Below are 25000 nucleotides of genomic sequence, written 5' to 3'. Positions count from 1 at the left end.
AGAGAGACCAGGGAGTCGTTGGACCAGGGGTAATGAGATGGAGACCAGGGGAGTCGTTGGACCAGGGGTAATGAGAGAGAGACCAGGGAGTCGTTGGACCAGGGGTAATGAGAGAGAGACCAGGGAGTCGTTGGACCAGGGGTAATGAGAGAGAGAGACCAGTGAGCCGTTGGACCAGGGGTAATGAGAGAGAGACCAGGGAGTCGTTGGACCAGGGGTAATGAGATGGAGACCAGGGAGTCGTTGGACCAGGGGTAATGAGAGAGAGACCAGGGAGTCGTTGGACCAGGGGTAATGAGAGAGAGACCAGGGAGTCGTTGGACCAGGGGTAATGAGAGAGAGACCAGGGAGTCGTTGGACCAGGGGTAATGAGAGAGAGATCAGTGAGCCGATGGACCAGGGGTAATGAGAGAGAGACCAGTGAGCCGTTGGACCAGGGGTAATGAGAGAGAGACCAGGGAGTCGTTGGACCAGGGGTAATGAGAGAGAGACCAGGGAGTCGTTGGACCAGGGGTAATGAGAGAGAGAACCAGTGAGCCGTTGGACCAGGGGTAATGAGAGAGAGACCAGTGAGCCGTTGGACCAGGGGTAATGAGATGGAGACCAGGGAGTCGTTGGACCAGGGGTAATGAGAGAGAGACCAGGGAGTCGTTGGACCAGGGGTAATGAGAGAGAGACCAGGGAGTCGTTGGACCAGGGGTAATGAGAGAGAGACCAGTGAGCCGTTGGACCAGGGGTAATGAGAGAGAGACCAGTGAGCCGTTGGACCAGGGGTAATGAGATGGAGACCAGGGAGTCGTTGGACCAGGGGTAATGAGAGAGAGACCAGGGAGTCGTTGGACCAGGGGTAATGAGAGAGAGAGACCAGGGAGTCGTTGGACCAGGGGTAATGAGAGAGAGACCAGGGGAGTCGTTGGACCAGGGGTAATGAGAGAGAGACCAGGGAGTCGTTGGACCAGGGGTAATGAGAGAGAGACCAGTGAGCCGTTGGACCAGGGGTAATGAGAGAGAGACCAGTGAGCCGTTGGACCAGGGGTAATGAGATGGAGACCAGGGAGTCGTTGGACCAGGGGTAATGAGAGAGAGACCAGGGAGTCGTTGGACCAGGGGTAATGAGAGAGAGACCAGGGAGTCGTTGGACCAGGGGTAATGAGAGAGAGACCAGGGAGCCGTTGGACCAGGGGTAATGAGCGAGAGACCAGGGAGTCGTTGGACCAGGGGTAATGAGCGAGAGACCAGGGAGTCGTTGGACCAGGGGTAATGAGAGAGAGACCAGGGAGTCGTTGGACCAGGGGTAATGAGAGAGAGAACAGGGAGTCGTTGGACCAGGGGTAATGAGAGAGAGACCAGGGAGCCGTTGGACCAGGGGTAATGAGATGGAGACCAGGGAGTCGTTGGACCAGGGGTAATGAGATGGAGACCAGGGAGTCGTTGGACCAGGGGTAATGAGAGAGAGACCAGGGAGTCGTTGGACCAGGGGTAATGAGAGAGAGACCAGGGAGTCGTTGGACCAGGGGTAATGAGAGAGAGACCAGTGAGCCGTTGGACCAGGGGTAATGAGATGGAGACCAGGGAGTCGTTGGACCAGGGGTAATGAGAGAGAGACCAGGGAGTCGTTGGACCAGGGGTAATGAGAGAGAGACCAGGGAGTCGTTGGACCAGGGGTAATGAGAGAGAGACCAGGGAGTCGTTGGACCAGGGGTAATGAGAGAGAGACCAGGGAGCCGTTGGACCAGGGGTAATGAGAGAGAGACCAGGGAGCCGTTGGACCAGGGGTAATGAGCGAGAGACCAGGGAGTCGTTGGACCAGGGGTAATGAGCGAGAGACCAGGGAGTCGTTGGACCAGGGGTAATGAGAGAGAGACCAGGGAGTCGTTGGACCAGGGGTAATGAGAGAGAGACCAGTGAGCCGTTGGACCAGGGGTAATGAGATACACTCATCACTAACTCTACTCACAGGCCTTATGGACTTTAATAACCAGGTGTGTGTGTGTGTGTGGCAGGGCTACAGGCGGTGATGTGTTTGACTGGATTCTGGACCAGGGGAATTACACAGAGAGAGATGCCTCCAACGTGATCAGACAGGTTCTAGAGGCAGTAGCCTACCTGCACTCACTCAACATAGTACACAGGAACCTCAAGGTAGGTAAAGGGGTGTGTCTGTCTGTCTGTGTGTGTGTGTGTGTGTGTGTGTGTGTGTGTGTGTGTGTGTGTGTGTGTGTGTGTGTGTGTGTGTGTGTGTGTGTGTGTGTGTGTGTGTGTGTGTGTGTGTGTGTGTGTGTGTGTGTGTGTGTGTGTGTGTGTGTGTGTGTGTGTGTGTTTGTATATAAAACCAAGAAAGAGCTAACATTAAGGAGTCCCTCATAACATTAAGGAGTCCCTCCCCTCATCTCACCCCAGAAAGCTAATATCCGCTATTTAGTAAACACAGTCTCTTCTGAGACACATAAAAGGGATATGCTGTTAACCACACACACACACACACACACACACACACACACACACACACACACACACACACACACACACACACACACACACACACACACACACACACACACACACACACACACACACACACACACACACACACACACACACACAGACAGACAGACAGACACACACAGACACACACACACAGACACACACAGACACACACACACAGACACACACAGACACACACACACAGACACACACAGACACACACAGACAGACACACACAGACACACAGACACACACACACACACACACAGACACACACACACACACACAGACAGACAGACACACACACACACACACACACACACACAGACACACACACACACACACAGACACACACAGACACACACACACAGACACACACACACAGACACACACAGACAGACACACACACACACACAGACACACACACACACACACAGAGAGACACGCAGGCTGCCATCTCCACTAATGACTTTACTACTGTTAACCTCTCCCAACGCAGCAGCAAACACTGTCTTATGGTTTAAAATGAATAGAGTCCCCTGTGACACCCTCTAACATCATCATCATCATGCTTCAGTGTCTCAGTAACTGTCAGGTTGGTTAGTCTGTCATGGTAAAAGGGGGTACAGCATCGGTGTAGTCCGGTTGGTTAGTCTGTCATGGTAAAAGGGGGTACAGCATCGGTGTAGTCCGGTTGGTTAGTCTGTCATGGTAAAAGGGGGTACAGCATCGGTGTAGTCCGGTTGGTTAGTCTGTCATGGTAAAAGGGGATACAGCATCGGTGTAGTCCGGTTGGTTAGTCTGTCATGGTAAGGGGGATACAGCATCGGTGTAGTCCGGTTGGTTAGTCTGTCATGGTAAGGGGATACAGCATCGGTGTAGTCCGGTTGGTTAGTCTGTCATGGTAAAAGGGGATACAGCATCGGTGTAGTCCGGTTGGTTAGTCTGTCATGGTAAAAGGGGATACAGCATCGGTGTAGTCCGGTTGGTTAGTCTGTCATGGTAAGGGGATACAGCATCGGTGTAGTCCGGTTGGTTAGTCTGTCATGGTAAAGGGATACAGCATCGGTGTAGTCCGGTTGGTTAGTCTGTCATGGTAAGGGGATACAGCATCGGTGTAGTCCGGTTGGTTAGTCTGTCGCGGTAAGGGGATACAGCATCGGTGTAGTCCGGTTGGTTAGTCTGTCGTGGTAAAGGGATACAGCATCGGTGTAGTCCGGTTGGTTAGTCTGTCATGGTAAGGGGGTACAGCATCGGTGTAGTCCGGTTGGTTAGTCTGTCATGGTAAGGGGGTACAGCATCGGTGTAGTCCGGTTGGTTAGTCTGTCATGGTAAGGGGGTACAGCATCGGTGTAGTCCGGTTGGTTAGTCTGTCATGGTAAGGGGGTACAGCATCGGTGTAGTCCGGTTGGTTAGTCTGTCATGGTAAGGGGATACAGCATCGGTGTAGTCCGGTTGGTTAGTCTGTCATGGTAAGGGGATACAGCATCGGTGTAGTCCGGTTGGTTAGTCTGTCATGGTAAGGGGATACAGCATCGGTGTAGTCCGGTTGGTTAGTCTGTCATGGTAAGGGGATACAGCATCGGTGTAGTCAGGTTGGTTAGTCTGTCATGGTAAGGGGATACAGCATCGGTGTAGTCCGGTTGGTTAGTCTGTCATGGTAAGGGGATACAGCATCGGTGTAGTCCGGTTGGTTAGTCTGTCATGGTAAAAGGGGGGTACAGCATCGGTGTAGTCCGGTTTGGTTAGTCTGTCATGGTAAGGGGATACAGCATCGGTGTAGTCCGGTTGGTTAGTCTGTCATGGTAAAGGGATACAGCATCGGTGTAGTCCGGTTGGTTAGTCTGTCATGGTAAGGGGATACAGCATCGGTGTAGTCCGGTTGGTTAGTCTGTCATGGTAAGGGGATACAGCATCGGTGTAGTCCGGTTGGTTAGTCTGTCATGGTAAAGGGATACAGCATCGGTGTAGTCCGGTTGGTTAGTCTGTCATGGTAAGGGGGTACAGCATCGGTGTAGTCCGGTTGGTTAGTCTGTCATGGTAAGGGGGTACAGCATCGGTGTAGTCCGGTTGGTTAGTCTGTCATGGTAAGGGGGTACAGCATCGGTGTAGTCCGGTTGGTTAGTCTGTCGCGGTAAGGGGGTACAGCATCGGTGTAGTCCGGTTGGTTAGTCTGTCATGGTAAGGGGATACAGCATCGGTGTAGTCCGGTTGGTTAGTCTGTCATGGTAAGGGGATACAGCATCGGTGTAGTCCGGTTGGTTAGTCTGTCGTGGTAAGGGGATACAGCATCGGTGTAGTCCGGTTGGTTAGTCTGTCATGGTAAGGGGATACAGCATCGGTGTAGTCAGGTTGGTTAGTCTGTCATGGTAAGGGGATACAGCATCGGTGTAGTCCGGTTGGTTAGTCTGTCATGGTAAGGGGATACAGCATCGGTGTAGTCCGGTTGGTTAGTCTGTCATGGTAAGGGGATACAGCATCGGTGTAGTCCGGTTGGTTAGTCTGTCATGGTAAAAGGGGGTACAGCATCGGTGTAGTCCGGTTGGTTAGTCTGTCATGGTAAGGGGATACAGCATCGGTGTAGTCCGGTTGGTTAGTCTGTCATGGTAAGGGGATACAGCATCGGTGTAGTCCGGTTGGTTAGTCTGTCATGGTAAGGGGGTACAGCATCGGTGTAGTCAGGTTGGTTAGTCTGTCATGGTAAGGGGATACAGCATCGGTGTAGTCCGGTTCGTTAGTCTGTCATGGTAAGGGGATACAGCATCGGTGTAGTCCGGTTGGTTAGTCTGTCATGGTAAGGGGATACAGCATCGGTGTAGTCCGGTTGGTTAGTCTGTCATGGTAAGGGGATACAGCATCGGTGTAGTCCGGTTCGTTAGTCTGTCATGGTAAGGGGATACAGCATCGGTGTAGTCCGGTTGGTTAGTCTGTCATGGTAAGGGGATACAGCATCGGTGTAGTCCGGTTCGTTAGTCTGTCATGGTAAGGGGATACAGCATCGGTGTAGTCCGGTTGGTTAGTCTGTCATGGTAAGGGGATACAGCATCGGTGTAGTCCGGTTGGTTAGTCTGTCATGGTAAGGGGATACAGCATCGGTGTCCAGGAAAAACCTTTCATGTCTTTTTTGTACATTTACATTTATCCATAGCGATTTACAGTAGTGATTTACAGTAGTGATTTACAGTAGTGATTTACAGTAGTGATTTACAGTAGCGACTTACAGTAGTGATTTACAGTAGTGATTTACAGTAGTGATTTACAGTAGCGACTTACAGTAGTGATTTACAGTAGTGATTTACAGTAGTGATTTACAGTAGTGACTTACAGTAGTGACTTACAGTAGTGACTTGAAGGACCAATCAAAGTCATTAACAGCTTAAATTCCTGAAAAGTTTACTTCTGAGAGATCCAAGGTTTTTCTAGGATGAGTGGTTTTGAGGAAATGGCACCCTATTCCCTGTATAGTACACTACTTTTGGGCAGGGCCCGGTTTCCCGATAGCGGGCCCGGTTTCCCGATAGCGGGCCCGGTTTCCCGATAGCGGGCCCGGTTTCCCGGTACCGATGGAACTTAGGCTTATGAGTGTTTTAACGATGCATCTTTCCTACAACATTAGAAGATGTGACATTACGTTTCCCAAAAACACAACGCAGAGAGAACGCTCGCTAAGTGCGTCGTTGGAGCAGGTGTCGATACTGAGAGGATCTGAAAGGAAGGGAGCGCTGCTCTCGGATCAGCTTTTCTCCATTCAAATCTTTCCTTAACATTATAATTATTTCACAATTCTGATGAGGGATCAGTTCCTAGAGAGATATTACCACCTACGGGTGCAAATATTGAGGCGGCTTTTTCTAACGCTTACCCAACAAAAATTTATTGTGCACGTTAGGCTACACATCATGAAATATTTTGAAGAGGTGATTTGAAGAGGTGACCTTCCACTGACCTTGAATAAAACGGACCACTCAACAGTATACACGTTGGCTGCAACAGTAAAATAAATAACTGACACCCTTAACACAGAGCTCCAGTCAGTTTTAGAATGGGTAACTAGCAATAGGCTGGTGCTAAATATAAAAAATAAAATAAAAACATCATTTTTGGGACAAATCACTCGCTCAACGCTAAACCTTGTTTAGTATGTACTGACACACTATATATACAATAGTATGTGGACCCCCTTCAAATGAGTGGATGCCAGGAGAACGCTACCTGCCCCAATGCATAGTGCCAACTGTAAAGTTTGGTGGAGGAGGAATAATGGTCTGGGGCTGTTTTTCATGGTTTGGGCTAGGCCCCTTAGTTCCAGTGAAGGGAAATCTTAACGCTAGAGCATACAATGACATTCTAAAACATTCTGTGGTTCCAACTTTGTGGCAACAGTTTGGGGAAGGCCCTTTCCTGTTTCAGCATGACAATGCCCCCGTGCACTAAGCGAGGTCCATACAGAAATGGTTTGTCGAGATCGGTGTGGAAGAACTTGACTGGCCTGCACGGAGCCTTGACCTCAACCCCATCGAACACCTTTGGGATGAATTGGAACGCCGACTGCAAGCCAGGCCTAATCGCCCAACATCAGTGCCCAACCTCACTAATGCTCCTGTGGCTGAATGGAAGCAAGTCCCTGCAGCAATGTTCCAACATCTAGTGGAAAGCCTTCCCAGAAGAGTGGAGGCTGTTATAGCAGCAAAGGGGGGACCAACTCCATATTAATGCCCCTGATTTTGGAATGAGATGTTTGACGAGCAGGTGTCCACATACTTTTGGTCATGTATTGTATTTAGGCAATGTGTGATGTTTTAAATTTATGTAGTTCAGTCCTTGACTAATAATGTTCTGTACTACAGTGGGGAAAAAAAGTATTTAGTCAGCCACCAATTGTGCAAGTTCTCCCACTTTAAAAGATGAGAGAGGCCTGTAATTTTCATCATAGGTACTCGTCAACTATGACAGACAAAATGAGAAAAAAATATCCAGAAAATCACATTGTAGGATTATTAATGAATTTATTTGCTAATTATGGTGAAAAATAAGTATTTGGTCAATAACAAAAGTTTCTCAATACTTTGTTATATACCCTTTGTTGGCAATGACACAGGTCAAACGTTTTCTGTAAGTCTTCACAAGGTTTTCACACACTGTTGCTGGTATTTTGGCCCATTCCTCCATGCAGATCTCCTCTAGAGCAGTGACGTTTTGGGGCTGTCGCTGGGCAACACGGACTTTCAACTCCCTCCAAAGATTTTCTATGGGGTTGAGATCTGGAGAATGGCTAGGCCACTCCAGGACCTTGAAATGCTTCTTACGAAGCCACTCCTTCGTTGCCCGGGCGGTGTGTTTGGGATCATTGTCATGCTGAAAGACCCAGCCACGTTTCATCTTCAATGCCCTTGCTGATGGAAGGAGGTTTTCACTCAAAATCTCACGATACATGGCCCCATTCATTCTTTCCTTTACATGGATCAGTCGTCCTGGTCCCTTTGCAGAAAAACAGCCCCAAAGCATGATGTTTCCACCCCCATGCTTCACAGTAGGTATGGTGTTCTTTGGATGCAACTCAGCATTCTTTGTCCTCCAAACACGACGAGTTGAGTTTTTACCAAAAAGTTATATTTTGGTTCCATCTGACCATATGACATTCTCCCAATCCTCTTCTGGATAATCCAAATGCACTTTAGCAAACTTCAGACGGGCCTGGACATGTACTGGCTTAAGCAGGGGGACACGTCTCGCACTGCAGGATTTGAGTCCCTGGCGGTGTAGTGTGTTACTGATGGTAGGCTTTGTTACTTTGGTCCCAGCTCTCTGCAGGTCATTCACTAGGTCCCCCCGTGTGGTTCTGGGATTTTTGCTCACCATTCTTGTGATCATTTTGACCCCACAGGGTGAGATCTTGCGTGGAGCCCCAGATCGAGGGAGATTATCAGTGGTCTTGTATGTCTTCCATTTTCTAATAATTGCTCCCACAGTTGATTTCTTCAAACCAAGCTGCTTACCTATTGCAGATTCAGTCTTCCCAGCCTGGTGCAGGTCTACAATTTTGTTTCTGGTGTCCTTTGACAGCTCTTTGGTCTTGGCCATAGTGGGGTTTGGAGTGTGACTGTTTGAGGTAGTGGACAGGTGTCTTTTATACTGATAACAAGTTCAAACAGGTGCCATTAATACAGGTAACGAGTGGAGGACAGAGGAGCCTCTTAAAGAAGAAGTTACAGGTCTGTGAGAGCCAGAAATCTTGCTTGTTTGTAGGTGACCAAATACTTATTTTCCACCATAATTTGCAAATAAATTCATTAAAAATCCTACAATGTGATTTTCTGGATTTTTTTTTCTCAATTTGTCTGTCATAGTTGACGTGTACCTATGATGAAAATTACAGGCCGCTCTCATCTTTTTAAGTGGGAGAACTTGCACAATTGGTGGCTGACTAAATACTTTTTTCCCCCACTGTATGTATTAAGTCGTGTTCCATGTGGACCCCAGGAAGAGTAGCTGATGCTTTTACAGCGGCTAACGGGGATCCTGATAAATACCAAATACTGAGACAAATAACAGACAGTAGTCTGTCTACAAGTAGCAAAATAGAACAGTTTATTTAACATCAAATGCATTTCAATATGATTAAAATAGGCTACTGTTTATATTTTAATGCAGTCATATCGGTTTCCATTTGAAGCATGTTTTTATACGAGCTTGTTTGTATCAATTGCAAAGACATTGGCAACTTTGTATTTGTAGTCAACTTTGTTGTTAGCGGTCACATAGATGGATAAACCATGTGATTCTATGTTTAGCGGAGAGATCTGTTTACAAAAAAAGGCAGGCGTTAGATTACAAGCGTTTTCAAGTGAAATTGCTCAGAGATTTAACGATGCTCCTATGAAGGTTTATATTTTTATTTTCACCTTTATTTAACCAGGTAAGCCAGTTGAGAACAAGTTCTCATTTACAACTGCGACCTGGCCAAGATAAAGCAAAGCAGTGCGATTGAAAACAACAACACAGAGTTACACATGGAATAAACAAAACGTACAGTCAATAACACAATAGAAAATCTATATACAGTGTGTGCAAATGTAGTAAGTTATGGACGTAGGGCAATAAATAGCCCATAGTGCAAAATAATTACAATTTAGTATTAAAGCTGGAGTGATAGATGTGCAGAAGATGATGTGCAAATAGAGATACGATGAATTTAGCCTTGCCATGCTTTTAAGAAACCAGGCCATATGGTCACTAGTCTAAAGTAGTGCACTACATAGGGAATAGGGTTCTGGTCTAAAGTAGTGCACTACATAGGGAATAGGGTTCTGGTCTAAAGTAGTGCACTACATAGGGAATAGGGTTCTGGTCTAAAGTAGTGCACTACATAGGGAATAGGGTTCTGGTCTAAAGTAGTGCACTACATAGGGAATAGGGTTCTGGTCTAAAGTAGTGCACTACATAGGGAATAGGGTTCTGGTCTAAAGTAGTGCACTACATAGGGAATAGGGTTCTGGTCTAAAGTAGTGCACTACATAGGGAATAGGGTTCTGGTCTAAAGTAGTGCACTACATAGGGAATAAGGTGCCCTTTGGGACTGTAGCTCCCTCATCTCAGTCTCTCTCACATTGTTCTGACATCAGTCTGTCTCACATTGATTACTAAGGTCAACTCATATCGATCAAACATCTCCAAGGGGGTCGGTGTGTGTTGTGTGTGGTGTGTGTTGTGTGTGTTGTGTGTGGTGTGTGTGGTGTGTGTTGTGTGGTGTGTGTTGTGTGTGTTGTGTGTGGTGTGTGTTGTGTGTGGTGTGTGTTGTGTGGTGTGTGTTGTGTGTGGTGTGTGTTGTGTGTGGTGTGTGTGGTGTGTGTTGTGTGGTGTGTGTTGTGTGGTGTGTGTTGTGTGGTGTGTGTGTGCATGAATGAGTGTGTCTGTCTCTGCGTGCGTACATGTGGTGTGTGTGTTTCAGGTTTCTGAGTGTGTGTGTGCTTCAGGTTTCTGAGTGTGTGTGCTTCAGGTTTCTGAGTGTGTGTGTGTGTGCTTCAGGTTTCTGAGTGTGTGTGTGTGTGCTTCAGGTTTCTGAGTGTGTGTGTTTCAGGTTTCTGAGTGTGTGTGTGTGTGTTTCAGGTTTCTGAGTGTGTGTGTTTCAGGTTTCTGAGTGTGTGTGTGTGTGTGCTTCAGGTTTCTGAGTGTGTGTGCTTCAGGTTTCTGAGTGTGTGTGTGTGTGTTTCAGGTTTCTGAGTGTGTGTGTTTCAGGTTTCTGAGTGTGTGTGTGTGTGCTTCAGGTTTCTGAGTGTGTGTGTTTCAGGTTTCTGAATGTGTGTGTGTGTGCTTCAGGTTTCTGAGTGTGTGTGCTTCAGGTTTCTGAGTGTGTGTGTGTGTGCTTCAGGTTTCTGAGTGTGTGTGCTTCAGGTTTCTGAGTGTGTGTGTTTCAGGTTTCTGAGTGTGTGTGTGTGTGCTTCAGGTTTCTGAGTGTGTGTGTTTCAGGTTTCTGAGTGTGTGTGCTTCAGGTTTCTGAGTGTGTGTGTTTCAGGTTTCTGAGTGTGTGTGTTTCAGGTTTCTGAGTGTGTGTGTGTGTGCTTCAGGTTTCTGAGTGTGTGTGTTTCAGGTTTCTGAGTGTGTGTGTTTCAGGTTTCTGAGTGTGTGTGTGTGTGCTTCAGGTTTCTGAGTGTGTGTGCTTCAGGTTTCTGAGTGTGTGTGTTTCAGGTTTCTGAGTGTGTGTGTGTGCTTCAGGTTTCTGAGTGTGTGTGTTTCAGGTTTCTGAGTGTGTGTGTTTCAGGTTTCTGAGTGTGTGTGTGTGTGTGCTTCAGGTTTCTGAGTGTGTGTGCTTCAGGTTTCTGAGTGTGTGTGTTTCAGGTTTCTGAGTGTGTGTGTGTGTGCTTCAGGTTTCTGAGTGTGTGTGTTTCAGGTTTCTGAGTGTGTGTGTGTGTGTTTCAGGTTTCTGAGTGCGTGTGTTTCAAGTTTCTGAGTGTGTGTGTTTCAGGTTTCTGAGTGTGTGTGTTTCAGGTTTCTGAGTGTGTGTGTGCTTCAGGTTTCTGAGTGTGTGTGTTTCAGGTTTCTGAGTGTGTGTGTTTCAGGTTTCTGAGTGTGTGTGTGTGTGTGCTTCAGGTTTCTGAGTGTGTGTGTTTCAGGTTTCTGAGTGTGTGTGTGTGTGTTTCAGGTTTCTGAGTGTGTGTGTTTCAAGTTTCTGAGTGTGTGTGTTTCAGGTTTCTGAGTGTGTGTGTTTCAGGTTTCTGAGTGTGTGTGTTTCAGGTTTCTGAGTGTGTGTGTGATTCAGGTTTCTGAGTGTGTGTGTGTTTCAGGTTTCTGAGTGTGTGTGTTTCAGGTTTCTGAGTGTGTGTATTTCAGGTTTCTGAGTGTGTGTGTTTCAGGTTTCTGAGTGTGTGTGTGTTTCAGGTTTCTGAGTGTGTGTGTGCTTCAGGTTTCTGAGTGTGTGTGTGTGTGTGTGTGCTTCAGGTTTCTGAGTGTGTGTGTTTCAGGTTTCTGAGTGTGTGTGTTTCAGGTTTCTGAGTGTGTGTGTTTCAGGTTTCTGAGTGTGTGTGTTTCAGGTTTCTGAGTGTGTGTGTTTCAGGTTTCTGAGTGTGTGTGTGTTTCAGGTTTCTGAGTGTGTGTGTTTCAGGTTTCTGAGTGTGTGTGCTTCAGGTTTCTGAGTGTGTGTGTTTCAGGTTTCTGAGTGTGTGTGTGTGTGTTTCAGTTATCTGACTGTGTTTGTTTCAGGTTTCTGAGTGTGTGTGCTTCAGGTTTCTGAGTGTGTGTGTTTCAGGTTTCTGAGTGTGTGTGCTTCAGGTTTCTGAGTGTGTGTGCTTCAGGTTTCTGAGTGTGTGTGTTTCAGGATTCTGAGTGTGTGTGCTTCAGGTTTCTGAGTGTGTGTGTTTCAGGTTTCTGAGTGTGTGTGTTTCAGGTTTCTGAGTGTGTGTGTTTCAGGTTTCTGAGTGTGTGTGTGTGTTTCAGATTTCTGAGTGTGTGTGTGTGTGTGTGTTTCAGGTATCTGAGTGTGTGTGTTTCAGGTTTCTGAGTGTGTGTGCTTCAGGTTTCTGAGTGTGTGTGTTTCAGGTTTCTGAGTGTGTGTGTTTCAGGTTTCTGAGTGTGTGTGTGTGTGTTTCAGGTTTCTGAGTGTGTGTGTTTCAGGTTTCTGAGTGTGTGTGCTTCAGGTTTCTGAGTGTGTGTGTTTCAGGTTTCTGAGTTTGTGTGTTTCAGGTTTCTGAGTATGTGTGTGTGTGTTTCAGGTTTCTGAGTGTGTGTGTGTGTGCTTCAGGTTTCTGAGTGTGTGTGCTTCAGGTTTCTGAGTGTGTGTGTGTGTGTTTCAGGTTTCTGACTGTGTGTGTTTCAGGTTTCTGAGTGTGTGTGTGTGTGCTTCAGGTTTCTGAGTGTGTGTGCTTCAGGTTTCTGAGTGTGTGTGTGTGTGTGCTTCAGGTTTCTGAGTGTGTGTGCTTCAGGTTTCTGAGTGTGTGTGTTTCAGGTTTCTGAGTGTGTGTGTGTGTGCTTCAGGTTTCTGAGTGTGTGTGTTTCAGGTTTCTGAGTGTGTGTGCTTCAGGTTTCTGAGTGTGTGTGTTTCAGGTTTCTGAGTGTGTGTGTTTCAGGTTTCTGAGTGTGTGTGTGTGCTTCAGGTTTCTGAGTGTGTGTGTTTCAGGTTTCTGAGTGTGTGTGTTTCAGGTTTCTGAGTGTGTGTGTGTGTGTGCTTCAGGTTTCTGAGTGTGTGTGCTTCAGGTTTCTGAGTGTGTGTGTTTCAGGTTTCTGAGTGTGTGTGTGTGTGCTTCAGGTTTCTGAGTGTGTGTGTTTCAGGTTTCTGAGTGTGTGTGTGTGTTTTCAGGTTTCTGAGTGTGTGTGTTTCAGGTTTCTGAGTGTGTGTGTTTCCAGGTTTCTGAGTGTGTGTGTTTTTCAGGTTTCTGAGTGTGTGTGTTTCAGTTTTTAGTGTGTGTGTTTCAGGTTTCTGAGTGTGTGTGTTTGTCTTCAGGTTTCTGAGTGTGTGTGTTTCAGGTTTCTGAGTGTGTGTGTGTGTGTGTTCAGGTTTCTGAGTGTGTGTGTTTCAGGTTTCTGAGTGTGTGTGTTTCAGGTTTCTGAGTGTGTGTGTTTCAGGTTTCTGAGTGTGTGTGTTTCAGGTTTCTGAGGTGTGTGTGTGTTTCAGGTTTCTGAGTGTGTGTGTGTTGTTTCAGGTTTCTGAGTGTGTGTGTTTCAGGTTTCTGAGTGTGTGTGTGTTTCAGGTTTCTGAGTGTGTGTGTGCTTCAGGTTTCTGAGTGTGTGTGTGTGTGTGTGTGCTTCAGGTTTCTGAGTGTGTGTGTTTCAGGTTTCTGAGTGTGTGTGTTTCAGGTTTCTGAGTGTGTGTGTTTCAGGTTTCTGAGTGTGTGTGTTTCAGGTTTCTGAGTGTGTGTGTGTTTCAGGTTTCTGAGTGTGTGTGTTTTCAGGTTTCTGAGTGTGTGTGTTTCAGGTTTCTGAGTGTGTGTGCTTCAGGTTTCTGAGTGTGTGTGTTTCAGGTTTCTGAGTGTGTGTGTGTGTGTTTCAGTTATCTGACTGTGTTTGTTTCAGGTTTCTGAGTGTGTGTGCTTCAGGTTTCTGAGTGTGTGTGTTTTCAGGTTTCTGAGTGTGTGTGCTTCAGGTTTCTGAGTGTGTGTGCTTCAGGTTTCTGAGTGTGTGTGTTTCAGGATTGTGTGTGTGCTTCAGGTTTCTGAGTGTGTGTGTTTCAGGTTTCTGAGTGTGTGTGTTTCAGGTTTCTGAGTGTGTGTGTTTCAGGTTTCTGAGTGTGTGTGTGTGTTTCAGATTTCTGAGTGTGTGTGTGTGTGTGTGTGTTCAGGTATCTGAGTGTGTGTGTTTCAGGTTTCTGAGTGTGTGTGCTTCAGGTTTCTGAGTGTGTGTGTTTCAGGTTTCTGAGTGTGTGTGTTTCAGGTTTCTGAGTGTGTGTGTGTGTGTTTCAGGTTTCTGAGTGTGTGTGTTTCAGGTTTCTGAGTGTGTGTGCTTCAGGTTTCTGAGTGTGTGTGTTTCAGGTTTCTGAGTTTGTGTGTTTCAGGTTTCTGAGTATGTGTGTGTGTGTTTCAGGTTTCTGAGTGTGTGTGTGTGTGCTTCAGGTTTCTGAGTGTGTGTGCTTCAGGTTTCTGAGTGTGTGTGTGTGTGTTTCAGGTTTCTGACTGTGTGTGTTTCAGGTTTCTGAGTGTGTGTGTGTGTGCTTCAGGTTTCTGAGTGTGTGTGCTTCAGGTTTCTGAGTGTGTGTGTGTGTGTGCTTCAGGTTTCTGAGTGTGTGTGCTTCAGGTTTCTGAGTGTGTGTGTTTCAGGTTTCTGAGTGTGTGTGTGTGTGCTTCAGGTTTCTGAGTGTGTGTGTTTCAGGTTTCTGAGTGTGTGTGCTTCAGGTTTCTGAGTGTGTGTGTTTCAGGTTTCTGAGTGTGTGTGTTTCAGGTTTCTGAGTGTGTGTGTGTGTGCTTCAGGTTTCTGAGTGTGTGTGTTTCAGGTTTCTGAGTGTGTGTGTTTCAGGTTTCTGAGTGTGTGTGTGTGTGCTTCAGGTTTCTGAGTGTGTGTGCTTCCAGGTTTCTGAGTGTGTGTGCTTCAGGTTTCTGAGTGTGTGTGTTTCAGGATTCTGAGTGTGTGTGCTTCAGGTTTCTGAGTGTGTGTGTTTCAGGTTTCTGAGTGTGTGTGTTTCAGGTTTCTGAGTGTGTGTGTTTCAGGTTTCTGAGTGTGTGTGTGTGTTTCAGATTTCTGAGTGTGTGTGTGTGTGTGTGTGTTTCAGGTATCTGAGTGTGTGTGTTTCAGGTTTCTGAGTGTGTGTGTTTCAGGTTTCTGAGTGTGTGTGTGTGTGTTTTCAGGTTTCTGAGTGTGTGTGTTTCAGGTTTCTGAGTGTGTGTGCTTCAGGTTTCTGAGTGTGTGTGTTTCAGGTTTCTGAGTTTGTGTGTTTCAGGTTTCTGAGTGTGTGTGTGTGTGTGTTTCAGGTTTCTGAGTGTGTGTGTGTGTGCTTCAGGTTTCTGAGTGTGTGTGCTTCAGGTTTCTGAGTGTGTGTGTGTGTGTTTCAGGTTTCTGAGTGTGTGTGTTTCAGGTTTCTGAGTGTGTGTGTGTGTGCTTCAGGTTTCTGAGTGTGTGTGCTTCAGGTTTCTGAGTGTGTGTGTGTGTGTGCTTCAGGTTTCTGAGTGTGTGTGCTTCAGGTTTCTGAGTGTGTGTGTTTCAGGTTTCTGAGTGTGTGTGTGTGTGCTTCAGGTTTCTGAGTGTGTGTGTTTCAGGTTTCTGAGTGTGTGTGCTTCAGGTTTCTGAGTGTGTGTGTTTCAGGTTTCTGAGTGTGTGTGTTTCAGGTTTCTGAGTGTGTGTGTGTGTGCTTCAGGTTTCTGAGTGTGTGTGTTTCAGGTTTCTGAGTGTGTGTGTTTCAGGTTTCTGAGTGTGTGTGCTTCAGGTTTCTGAGTGTGTGTGTTTCAGGTTTCTGAGTGTGTGTGTGTGTGCTTCAGGTTTCTGAGTGTGTGTGTTTCAGGTTTCTGAGTGTGTGTGTGTGTGTGTTTCAGGTTTCTGAGTGCGTGTGTTTCAAGTTTCTGAGTGTGTGTGTTTCAGGTTTCTGAGTGTGTGTGTTTCAGGTTTCTGAGTGTGTGTGTGCTCTGTGTTTCAGGTTTCTGAGTGTGTGTGTTTCAGGTTTCTGAGTGTGTGTGTGTGTGTGCTTCTGGTTTCTGAGTGTGTGTGTTTCAGGTTTCTGAGTGTGTGTGTGTGTGTTTCAGGTTTCTGAGTGTGTGTGTTTCAAGTTTCTGAGTGTGTGTGTTTCAGGTTTCTGAGTGTGTGTGTTTCAGGTTTCTGAGTGTGTGTGTTTCAGGTTTCTGAGTGTGTGTGTGATTCAGGTTTCTGAGTGTGTGTGTGTTTCAGGTTTCTGATGTGTGTGTGTTTCAGGTTTCTGAGTGTGTGTATTTCAGGTTTCTGAGTGTGTGTGTTTCAGGTTTCTGAGTGTGTGTGTGTTTCAGGTTTCTGAGTGTGTGTGTGCTTCAGGTTTCTGAGTGTGTGTGTGTGTGTGTGTGCTTCAGGTTTCTGAGTGTGTGTGTTTCAGGTTTCTGAGTGTGTGTGTTTCAGGTTTCTGAGTGTGTGTGTTTCAGGTTTCTGAGTGTGTGTGTTTCAGGTTTCTGAGTGTGTGTGTTTCAGGTTTCTGAGTGTGTGTGTGTTTCAGGTTTCTGAGTGTGTGTGTTTCAGGTTTCTGAGTGTGTGTGCTTCAGGTTTCTGAGTGTGTGTGTTTCAGGTTTCTGAGTGTGTGTGTGTGTGTTTCAGTTATCTGACTGTGTTTGTTTCAGGTTTCTGAGTGTGTGTGCTTCAGGTTTCTGAGTGTGTGTGTTTCAGGTTTATGAGTGTGTGTGCTTCAGGTTTCTGAGTGTGTGTGCTTCAGGTTTCTGAGTGTGTGTGTTTCAGGATTCTGAGTGTGTGTGCTTCAGGTTTCTGAGTGTGTGTGTTTCAGGTTTCTGAGTGTGTGTGTTTCAGGTTTCTGAGTGTGTGTGTTTCAGGTTTCTGAGTGTGTGTGTGTGTTTCAGATTTCTGAGTGTGTGTGTGTGTGTGTGTTTCAGGTATCTGAGTGTGTGTGTTTCAGGTTTCTGAGTGTGTGTGCTTCAGGTTTCTGAGTGTGTGTGTTTCAGGTTTCTGAGTGTGTGTGTTTCGGGTTTCTGAGTGTGTGTGTGTGTGTTTCAGGTTTCTGAGTGTGTGTGTTTCAGGTTTCTGAGTGTGTGTGCTTCAGGTTTCTGAGTGTGTGTGTTTCAGGTTTCTGAGTTTGTGTGTTTCAGGTTTCTGAGTGTGTGTGTGTGTGTTTCAGGTTTCTGAGTGTGTGTGTGTGTGCTTCAGGTTTCTGAGTGTGTGTGCTTCAGGTTTCTGAGTGTGTGTGTGTGTGTTTCAGGTTTCTGAGTGTGTGTGTTTCAGGTTTCTGAGTGTGTGTGTGTGTGCTTCAGGTTTCTGAGTGTGTGTGCTTCAGGTTTCTGAGTGTGTGTGTGTGTGTGCTTCAGGTTTCTGAGTGTGTGTGCTTCAGGTTTCTGAGTGTGTGTGTTTCAGGTTTCTGAGTGTGTGTGTGTGTGCTTCAGGTTTCTGAGTGTGTGTGTTTCAGGTTTCTGAGTGTGTGTGCTTCAGGTTTCTGAGTGTGTGTGTTTCAGGTTTCTGAGTGTGTGTGTTTCAGGTTTCTGAGTGTGTGTGTGTGTGCTTCAGGTTTCTGAGTGTGTGTGTTTCAGGTTTCTGAGTGTGTGTGTTTCAGGTTTCTGAGTGTGTGTGTGTGTGCTTCAGGTTTCTGAGTGTGTGTGCTTCAGGTTTCTGAGTGTGTGTGCTTCAGGTTTCTGAGTGTGTGTGTTTCAGGATTCTGAGTGTGTGTGCTTCAGGTTTCTGAGTGTGTGTGTTTCAGGTTTCTGAGTGTGTGTGTTTCAGGTTTCTGAGTGTGTGTGTTTCAGGTTTCTGAGTGTGTGTGTGTGTTTCAGATTTCTGAGTGTGTGTGTGTGTGTGTGTTTCAGGTATCTGAGTGTGTGTGTTTCAGGTTTCTGAGTGTGTGTGTTTCAGGTTTCTGAGTGTGTGTGTGTGTGTTTCAGGTTTCTGAGTGTGTGTGTTTCAGGTTTCTGAGTGTGTGTGCTTCAGGTTTCTGAGTGTGTGTGTTTCAGGTTTCTGAGTTTGTGTGTTTCAGGTTTCTGAGTGTGTGTGTGTGTGTGTTTCAGGTTTCTGAGTGTGTGTGTGTGTGCTTCAGGTTTCTGAGTGTGTGTGCTTCAGGTTTCTGAGTGTGTGTGTGTGTGTTTCAGGTTTCTGAGTGTGTGTGTTTCAGGTTTCTGAGTGTGTGTGTGTGTGCTTCAGGTTTCTGAGTGTGTGTGCTTCAGGTTTCTGAGTGTGTGTGTGTGTGTGCTTCAGGTTTCTGAGTGTGTGTGCTTCAGGTTTCTGAGTGTGTGTGTTTCAGGTTTCTGAGTGTGTGTGTGTGTGCTTCAGGTTTCTGAGTGTGTGTGTTTCAGGTTTCTGAGTGTGTGTGCTTCAGGTTTCTGAGTGTGTGTGTGTTTCAGGTTTCTGAGTGTGTGTGTTTCAGGTTTCTGAGTGTGTGTGTGTGTGCTTCAGGTTTCTGAGTGTGTGTGTTTCAGGTTTCTGAGTGTGTGTGTTTCAGGTTTCTGAGTGTGTGTGTGTGTGCTTCAGGTTTCTGAGTGTGTGTGCTTCAGGTTTCTGAGTGTGTGTGTTTCAGGTTTCTGAGTGTGTGTGTGTGTGCTTCAGGTTTCTGAGTGTGTGTGTTTCAGGTTTCTGAGTGTGTGTGCTTCAGGTTTCTGAGTGTGTGTGTTTCAGGTTTCTGAGTGTGTGTGTGTGTTTCAGATTTCTGAGTGTGTGTGTGTGTGTGTGTGTTTCAGGTATCTGAGTGTGTGTGTTTCAGGTTTCTGAGTGTGTGTGCTTCAGGTTTCTGAGTGTGTGTGTTTCAGGTTTCTGAGTGTGTGTGTTTCAGGTTTCTGAGTGTGTGTGTGTGTGTTTCAGGTTTCTGAGTGTGTGTGCTTCAGGTTTCTGAGTGTGTGTGCTTCAGGTTTCTGAGTGTGTGTGTTTCAGGTTTCTGAGTTTGTGTGTTTCAGGTTTCTGAGTGTGTGTGTTTCAGGTTTCTGAGTGTGTGTGTTTTGTGTGTTTTGTGGTTCTACAGTTGGAGAACCTGATGTACTACACAGAGAACAATCACAACAAAGTGGTTCTGCGGGATTTCTACCTGTCCAAGTTTGAGAACGGTTCCATCACAGAACCCTGTGGAACACCGGAGTACCTGGGTAGGGTGCTTCTCTCGCCCCCCTCTCTCTGCTCTCCCCCCTCTCTCTGCTCTCCCCATCTCTCTACTCCCCCTCCTCTCTCTGGTCTCCCTCCTCTCTCTGCTCTCCCCCTCTCTCTACTCTCCCCCCTCTCTCTGGTCTCCCTCCTCTCTCTACTCTCCCCCCTCTCTTTGCTCTCCCCCTCTCTCTGCTCTCCCCCTCTCTCTGCTCTCCCTCCTCTCTCTGCTCTCCCCCCTCTCTCTGCTCTCCCCCCCTCTCTCTGCTCTCCCCCTCTCTCTCCTCCTCCCCCTCTCTCCACCTCTCTCGTCCTCTCTCCATCTCCCTCTGTCAATCTCACGCCTCTCCCTCTCCTCCATCTCTCCATCTCCTCCTCTCTCCATCTCTCTCTCTCTCCCCTCTTCCCTTTGTCTCCTTGCCTTCGGTCCGTTCATCAGGTCTTTGAGATCTGTCAGGGCTACATGCTGTACTCAGCCTCCTCCTCTCCTCCTCCTCCTCCTCTCCTCCTCCTCTCCTCATCCTCCTCCTCTCCTCCTCCTCTCCTCCTCTCCTCCCCCTCCCCCCCTCCTCTCTCCTTCCCCCTCCTCCTCTCATCCTCCTCTCCTCCTCCTCTCCTCCTCCTCTCCTCCTCCTTTATCTACAGTAAAGGGCAGCTCAGTCATTCACACCAGGGAGTAATTACATAAAAATTAAACAGATAAATAAGGAGAGATGGAGCGAGGGATGGAGGGAGGGAAATAAATGAACTGGACTGAAATAAGGGATGGGTAAGAGGAAATAAAAGACAGGACAGATGGAGGAGAGAGTGAGGCAAGGCAGAGCAATAAGAGATAAGGGGATGGAGAAGGAGGAAGGAGGATGGAGGAGAGAGTGAGGCAAGGCAGAGCAATGAGAGATAAGGGGATGGAAAAGGAGGAAGCAGATGGAGGAGAGAGTGAGGCAAGGCAGAGCAATGAGAGATAAGGGGATGGAGAAGGAGGAAGCAGATGGAGGAGAGAGTGAGGCAAGGCAGAGCAATGAGAGATAAGGGGATGGAAAAGGAGGAAGGAGGATGCAGACTGATTCAGACTGATTCATCTAGCTGATGATTAATGAAGCAAGTTTACTGTCATCTCTCAGTCTTTCGGCCTCACTATCACCCCTTAACCTTCTCTCTCTCCCCCCTCAGCTTTCCATCTCCCTCTCCTTAACCTTCTCTCCCCCTTAACCTTCTCTCTCTCCCCCTCAACTTTCCATCTCCCTCTCCTTAACCTTCTCTCCCCCCTTAACCTTCTCTCTCTCCCCCTCAACTTTCCATCTCCCTCTCCTTAACCTTCTCTCCCCCTTAACCTTCTCTCCCCCTTAATCTTCTCTCTCTCTCTCCCCCCTCAGCTTTCCATCTCCCTCTCCTTAACCTTCTCTCCCCCCCTTAACCTTCTCTCTCTCCCCTCAGCTTTCCATCTCCCTCTCCTTAACCTTCTCTCCCCCTTAACCTTCTCTCTCTCCCCCTCAACTTTCCATCTCCCTCTCCTTAACCTTCTCTCCCCCCTTAACCTTCTCTCCCCCTTAACCTTCTCTCTCCCCCCTCAACTTTCCATCTCCCTCTCCTTAACTTTCTCTCTTTCTACCTCACTCTCTCTCTCTCTCTCTGTCAGCTCCAGAGGTTGTGGCCAGACATCGTTACGGTCGACCAGTGGACTGTTGGGCAGTAGGGGTCATCATGTACATACTGTGAGTGTTCATAGACGAGTTATAACATGTATATAACACTATGCTACTGTTATAACATGTATATAACACTATGCTACTGTTATAACATGTATATAACACTATGCTACTGTTATAACATGTATATAACACTATGCTACTGTTATAACATGTATATAACACTATGCTACTGTTATAACATGTATATAACACTATGCTACTGTCCCGAACTCATCTATGACTAGATAACAGTGGTCAGATTTAATTGTTTAATTCATGCATTACCAGCAGTTCCTACATATCTAAATATCTAATCAATAACATCTGTCGCAGCAGCTGGTTTGATTACTAATCTAAAATTTGTATTACTAAAAATGTAAAATGTAAACGACTTCCTAGGGGGTTGAGGTCTGGTCCTGCGGACATTGGATTACAAACTTTCTCTCTGTAAGTCGCTTTGGATAAAAGCGTCTGCTAAATGGCATATATATATTATGCTTTAGTCTGTCAGGGAATCCTCCCGTTCTACGACGAGACAGAAGAAGAGAACACAGACCTTCACAACCGGATCATCTTCTGTCGTATCGTAGCCGGGAGTTTGAGTTTGATGCTCCCTTACTGGGACTACATCTCTGTTCCAGGTACACAACACACACACACACACACACACACACACACACACACACACACACACACACACACACACACACCTGTTCCAGGTAGCCACAACTGAAGAACACGTTACTGTTGCACTTAACTTGTCCTTCTGCACCTGTCTTTTCTAGCTGATTTCCCTGATAGCTGCTTTATTGAGGAAGGTTTATGCCTCTATGACCGACTGTGGTCTGTGGTCTGTGGTCTGTGGTCTGTGGTCTGTGGTCTGTGGTCTGTGGTATGTGGTCTGTGGTCTGTGGTCTGTGGACTGTGGACTGTGGTCTGTGGTCTGTGGTCTGTGGACTGTGGTCTGTGGTCTGTGGTCTGTGGTTGTCTTAGCTACTCTTGTGACTTTTGGCTCATTTATATTTAAGATAATTTACTGATTAATTATTGGAATAATTAATTGATCTGATTTCTTTGATCAATTTGGTTATCTTATCCAAGTGAATATGAGATCCTATATCAACAATATCTTATCCAAGTGAATATGAGATCCTATATCAACAATATCTTATCCAAGTGAATATGAGATCCTATATCAACTATATATTATCCAAGTGAATATGATATCCTATATCAACAATATCTTATCCAAGTGAATATGAGATCCTGTATCAACAATATCTTATCCAAGTTAATATGAGATCCTATATCAACAATATCTTATCCAAGTGAATATGAGATCCTATATCAACAATATCTTATCCAAGTGAATATGAGATCCTATATCAACAATATCTTATCCAAGTGAATATGAGATCCTATATCAACAATATTCTGAATCAACAGTTTCTATGTTCTCATTCTGAAATGTCAACAAGCTTCGAAACCTCAAGAACCCAATCACAAATGAACTCAGTGCCACAAGTAATTAATTCAAGGTTTTATTTACTAGACTAAATAAATGAGGTAGTTAACAGATACAACATTAAGGCAGAATAAAGCAGGATACAACACAGTTATTCAGGTGAGAATCTCCACAGGTCCCGTGTAGCTCAGTTGGTAGAGCATGGCGCTTGCAACGCCAGGGTTGTGGGTTCGATTCCCACGGGGGGCCAGTATGAAAAATGTACGCACTCACTAACTGTAAGTCGCTCTGGATAAGAGCGTCTGCTAAATGACTGAAATGTGCATACTTAGCTAGTACATTCACCAGACTTTTGACGATGATATGGTCTTATTAATTGAGAGAGAACATGTGACAGGGCTACATCATCCTTCATAACCGTGAAATTATAGAGCACTTTACCAACCAGGAATAGACAATGGTCTAGGCCAGGGTTCTTCAATTCCGGTCCTGGAGGGCCGAAACACTTCTGTTTTTTATTTCTACCTGGTAGTTAATTGCACTCACCTGGTGTCCCTGGTCTGAATTAGCCCCTGATTAGAAGGAGAGGATGAAAAACAGAGGTGTTTCGGCCCTCCGGGACCAGAATTGAAGAACCCTGGTCTAGGATATCAGTTAGCGTCCGAATGTGGACACTCCGAATTAGACCTGCCATCTTACAATTGCTCAATGAATTCCACCATGTCACACACACACAACGCCGACTTCATAGGAGATGGATAATGTAACATGGCAAATTACTTCCATGTTGTTGGTGCCACTCGGTGGGATTCCGTCAGGATGGGATGAGTGGTTGGAGGACGGTTGTCCCAGTCTCTCTCTCTCACCAGTGGAGTGGAGGCCAGCAGGTCGGAGTAGGTCACAGCCAAAGGTGCGATACCCACTTCTCTCTCTCTCTCTCAGTCCTCAGTAAAGTCTATTAGAGTTGCTTCCATGCAGTGAATTCTTCCTGTAATCCCAGCCGGGATGGATTGTGAACTCAGTCAGTCAATCTCGAGGGGAAACAGTGTGTTCGCAGGATCCCTCCGGGATCTTTGCTTCCGTCTGAGTAGGATAGGAAAAAGTCGATCGGTGTTTGGTCTCCAAGGAGATGGGACCATTCGCTCAACTGCAGTGGCCTCGCCTCAAGAAACTTGATCTCCCCGTCTGTTAGCAAGTAATGTAGTTTGTAGGGCTCTAGTAGACTTGACAGTGTGGCACGGGAAAGCCCCTGTTGATTCACGGGAAAGCCCCGTTGATTCACGGGAAAGCCCCTGTTGATTCACGGGAAAGCCCCGTTGATTCACGGGAAAGCCCCTGTTGATTCACTGGAAAGCCCCTGTTGATTCACGGGAAAGCCCCTGTTGATTCACGGGAAAGCCCTGTTGATTCAGAGAACCCCGCAAATTAATGTTCATATGAGATAAACCTGAGACTTACTCATATAAGTGTTCACAGATTTTCCCACTGCACAAAACACAGTTTCACAATCAATAGGATAAAATACCTGTACCTGTGGGTACCAAACACACCAATCCATACATTATGTTACAGCAAAATACCCATTATACATATTATATGACATTGGAGGATCAGAAGAGAAATGCCACATTATGTTTCAAGTTACAGTATATCAACATGTCACGGGTTTTTCAGTTTAATACAGTGATAAGAAACGTGTTTAATATGTTCTGGTGCTATTGGCGCCATTTTCTCTTTGTTACGAAGAGTGGGAAGAAAAGTATCTTTCTGAAAAAGTCTGACTGGTCATTTCCCCCAGTAACCCTGATCACTAGACGGTCTGGTTTCTGTCTGCCCCCTCGGGGCTGTTCAGAGTCGTAAACGGGATTCGTTTATTTGTCTTGTGATAGCTTGAAAGGGGAGGGGGACCTCAATGACAGAACTGTAAATCTTGGCCTGGAATGTGGTTCTCTGGGGATGTCTGTTCTCCACCCCCTTGTGGGCTCTCGTTACAAACACTACTTTAGTTAATGACTGTTAGTACTCTGGATTAGTACTCTGGATTAGTACTCTGGATTAGTACTCTGGATTAGTACTCTGGATTAGTACTCTGGATTAGTACTCTGGATTAGACGAGTGTCTGGATTAATCAGTGGTTCCCAAACTATGGGGCGTTTTCCCCAGGGGGCCACGAGGGTCGGCAAGGGGCAATTTCGTCATTGCATACCTTAGATAGCTATTTATAACTTGTCAGAAATGTCCAGATCAACTAGCCCATGTCAGCTAACGTTTTTATAGCTAGGTTTTTAGCCTATAGATTTTGTTTGAGTCACTCAAATATCACATGAATACACATTAGACATGGCAAAATGTATAGAATTACAAGAAAATTAGCTTTAAAACTGCAAAATCTTCTCTTGCACCCCGTGACAAAATGTGTAGAACTGCAGGAAATAAGCTTTAAACCGACAACATATATCTCTCCCCCAACAAGAGGGGTGTTCCTCCATGCTGGAAGGGGGCCTGAGAACCACTGAAGTAGAGGTCTGTGATAATGTAGAGGTATGTGGTAATGTAGAGGTCTGTGGTAATGTAGAGGTCTGTGGTAATGTAGAGGTCTGTGGTAATGTAGAGGTCTGTGATAATGTAGAGGTATGTGGTAATGTAGAGGTCTGTGGTAATGTAGAGGTCTGTGGTAATGTAGACGTCTGTGGTAATGTAGAGG

The 25000-nt window shown here is 46.3% G+C and overlaps 1 pseudogene; it reads left to right on the top strand.

Moving 5' to 3' along the window:
- Positions 1 to 25000, top strand: part of LOC121546633 — a 63779-nt pseudogene that overhangs the window by 28640 nt on the left and 10139 nt on the right.

The sequence above is a fragment of the Coregonus clupeaformis genome, unplaced genomic scaffold, assembly GCF_020615455.1.
Source record: "Coregonus clupeaformis isolate EN_2021a unplaced genomic scaffold, ASM2061545v1 scaf0084, whole genome shotgun sequence".
NCBI lineage: Eukaryota > Metazoa > Chordata > Actinopteri > Salmoniformes > Salmonidae > Coregonus > Coregonus clupeaformis.
The sequence above is the reverse complement of the archived record's forward strand: the minus strand, read 5'-3'. Positions and strand labels throughout refer to the sequence as shown.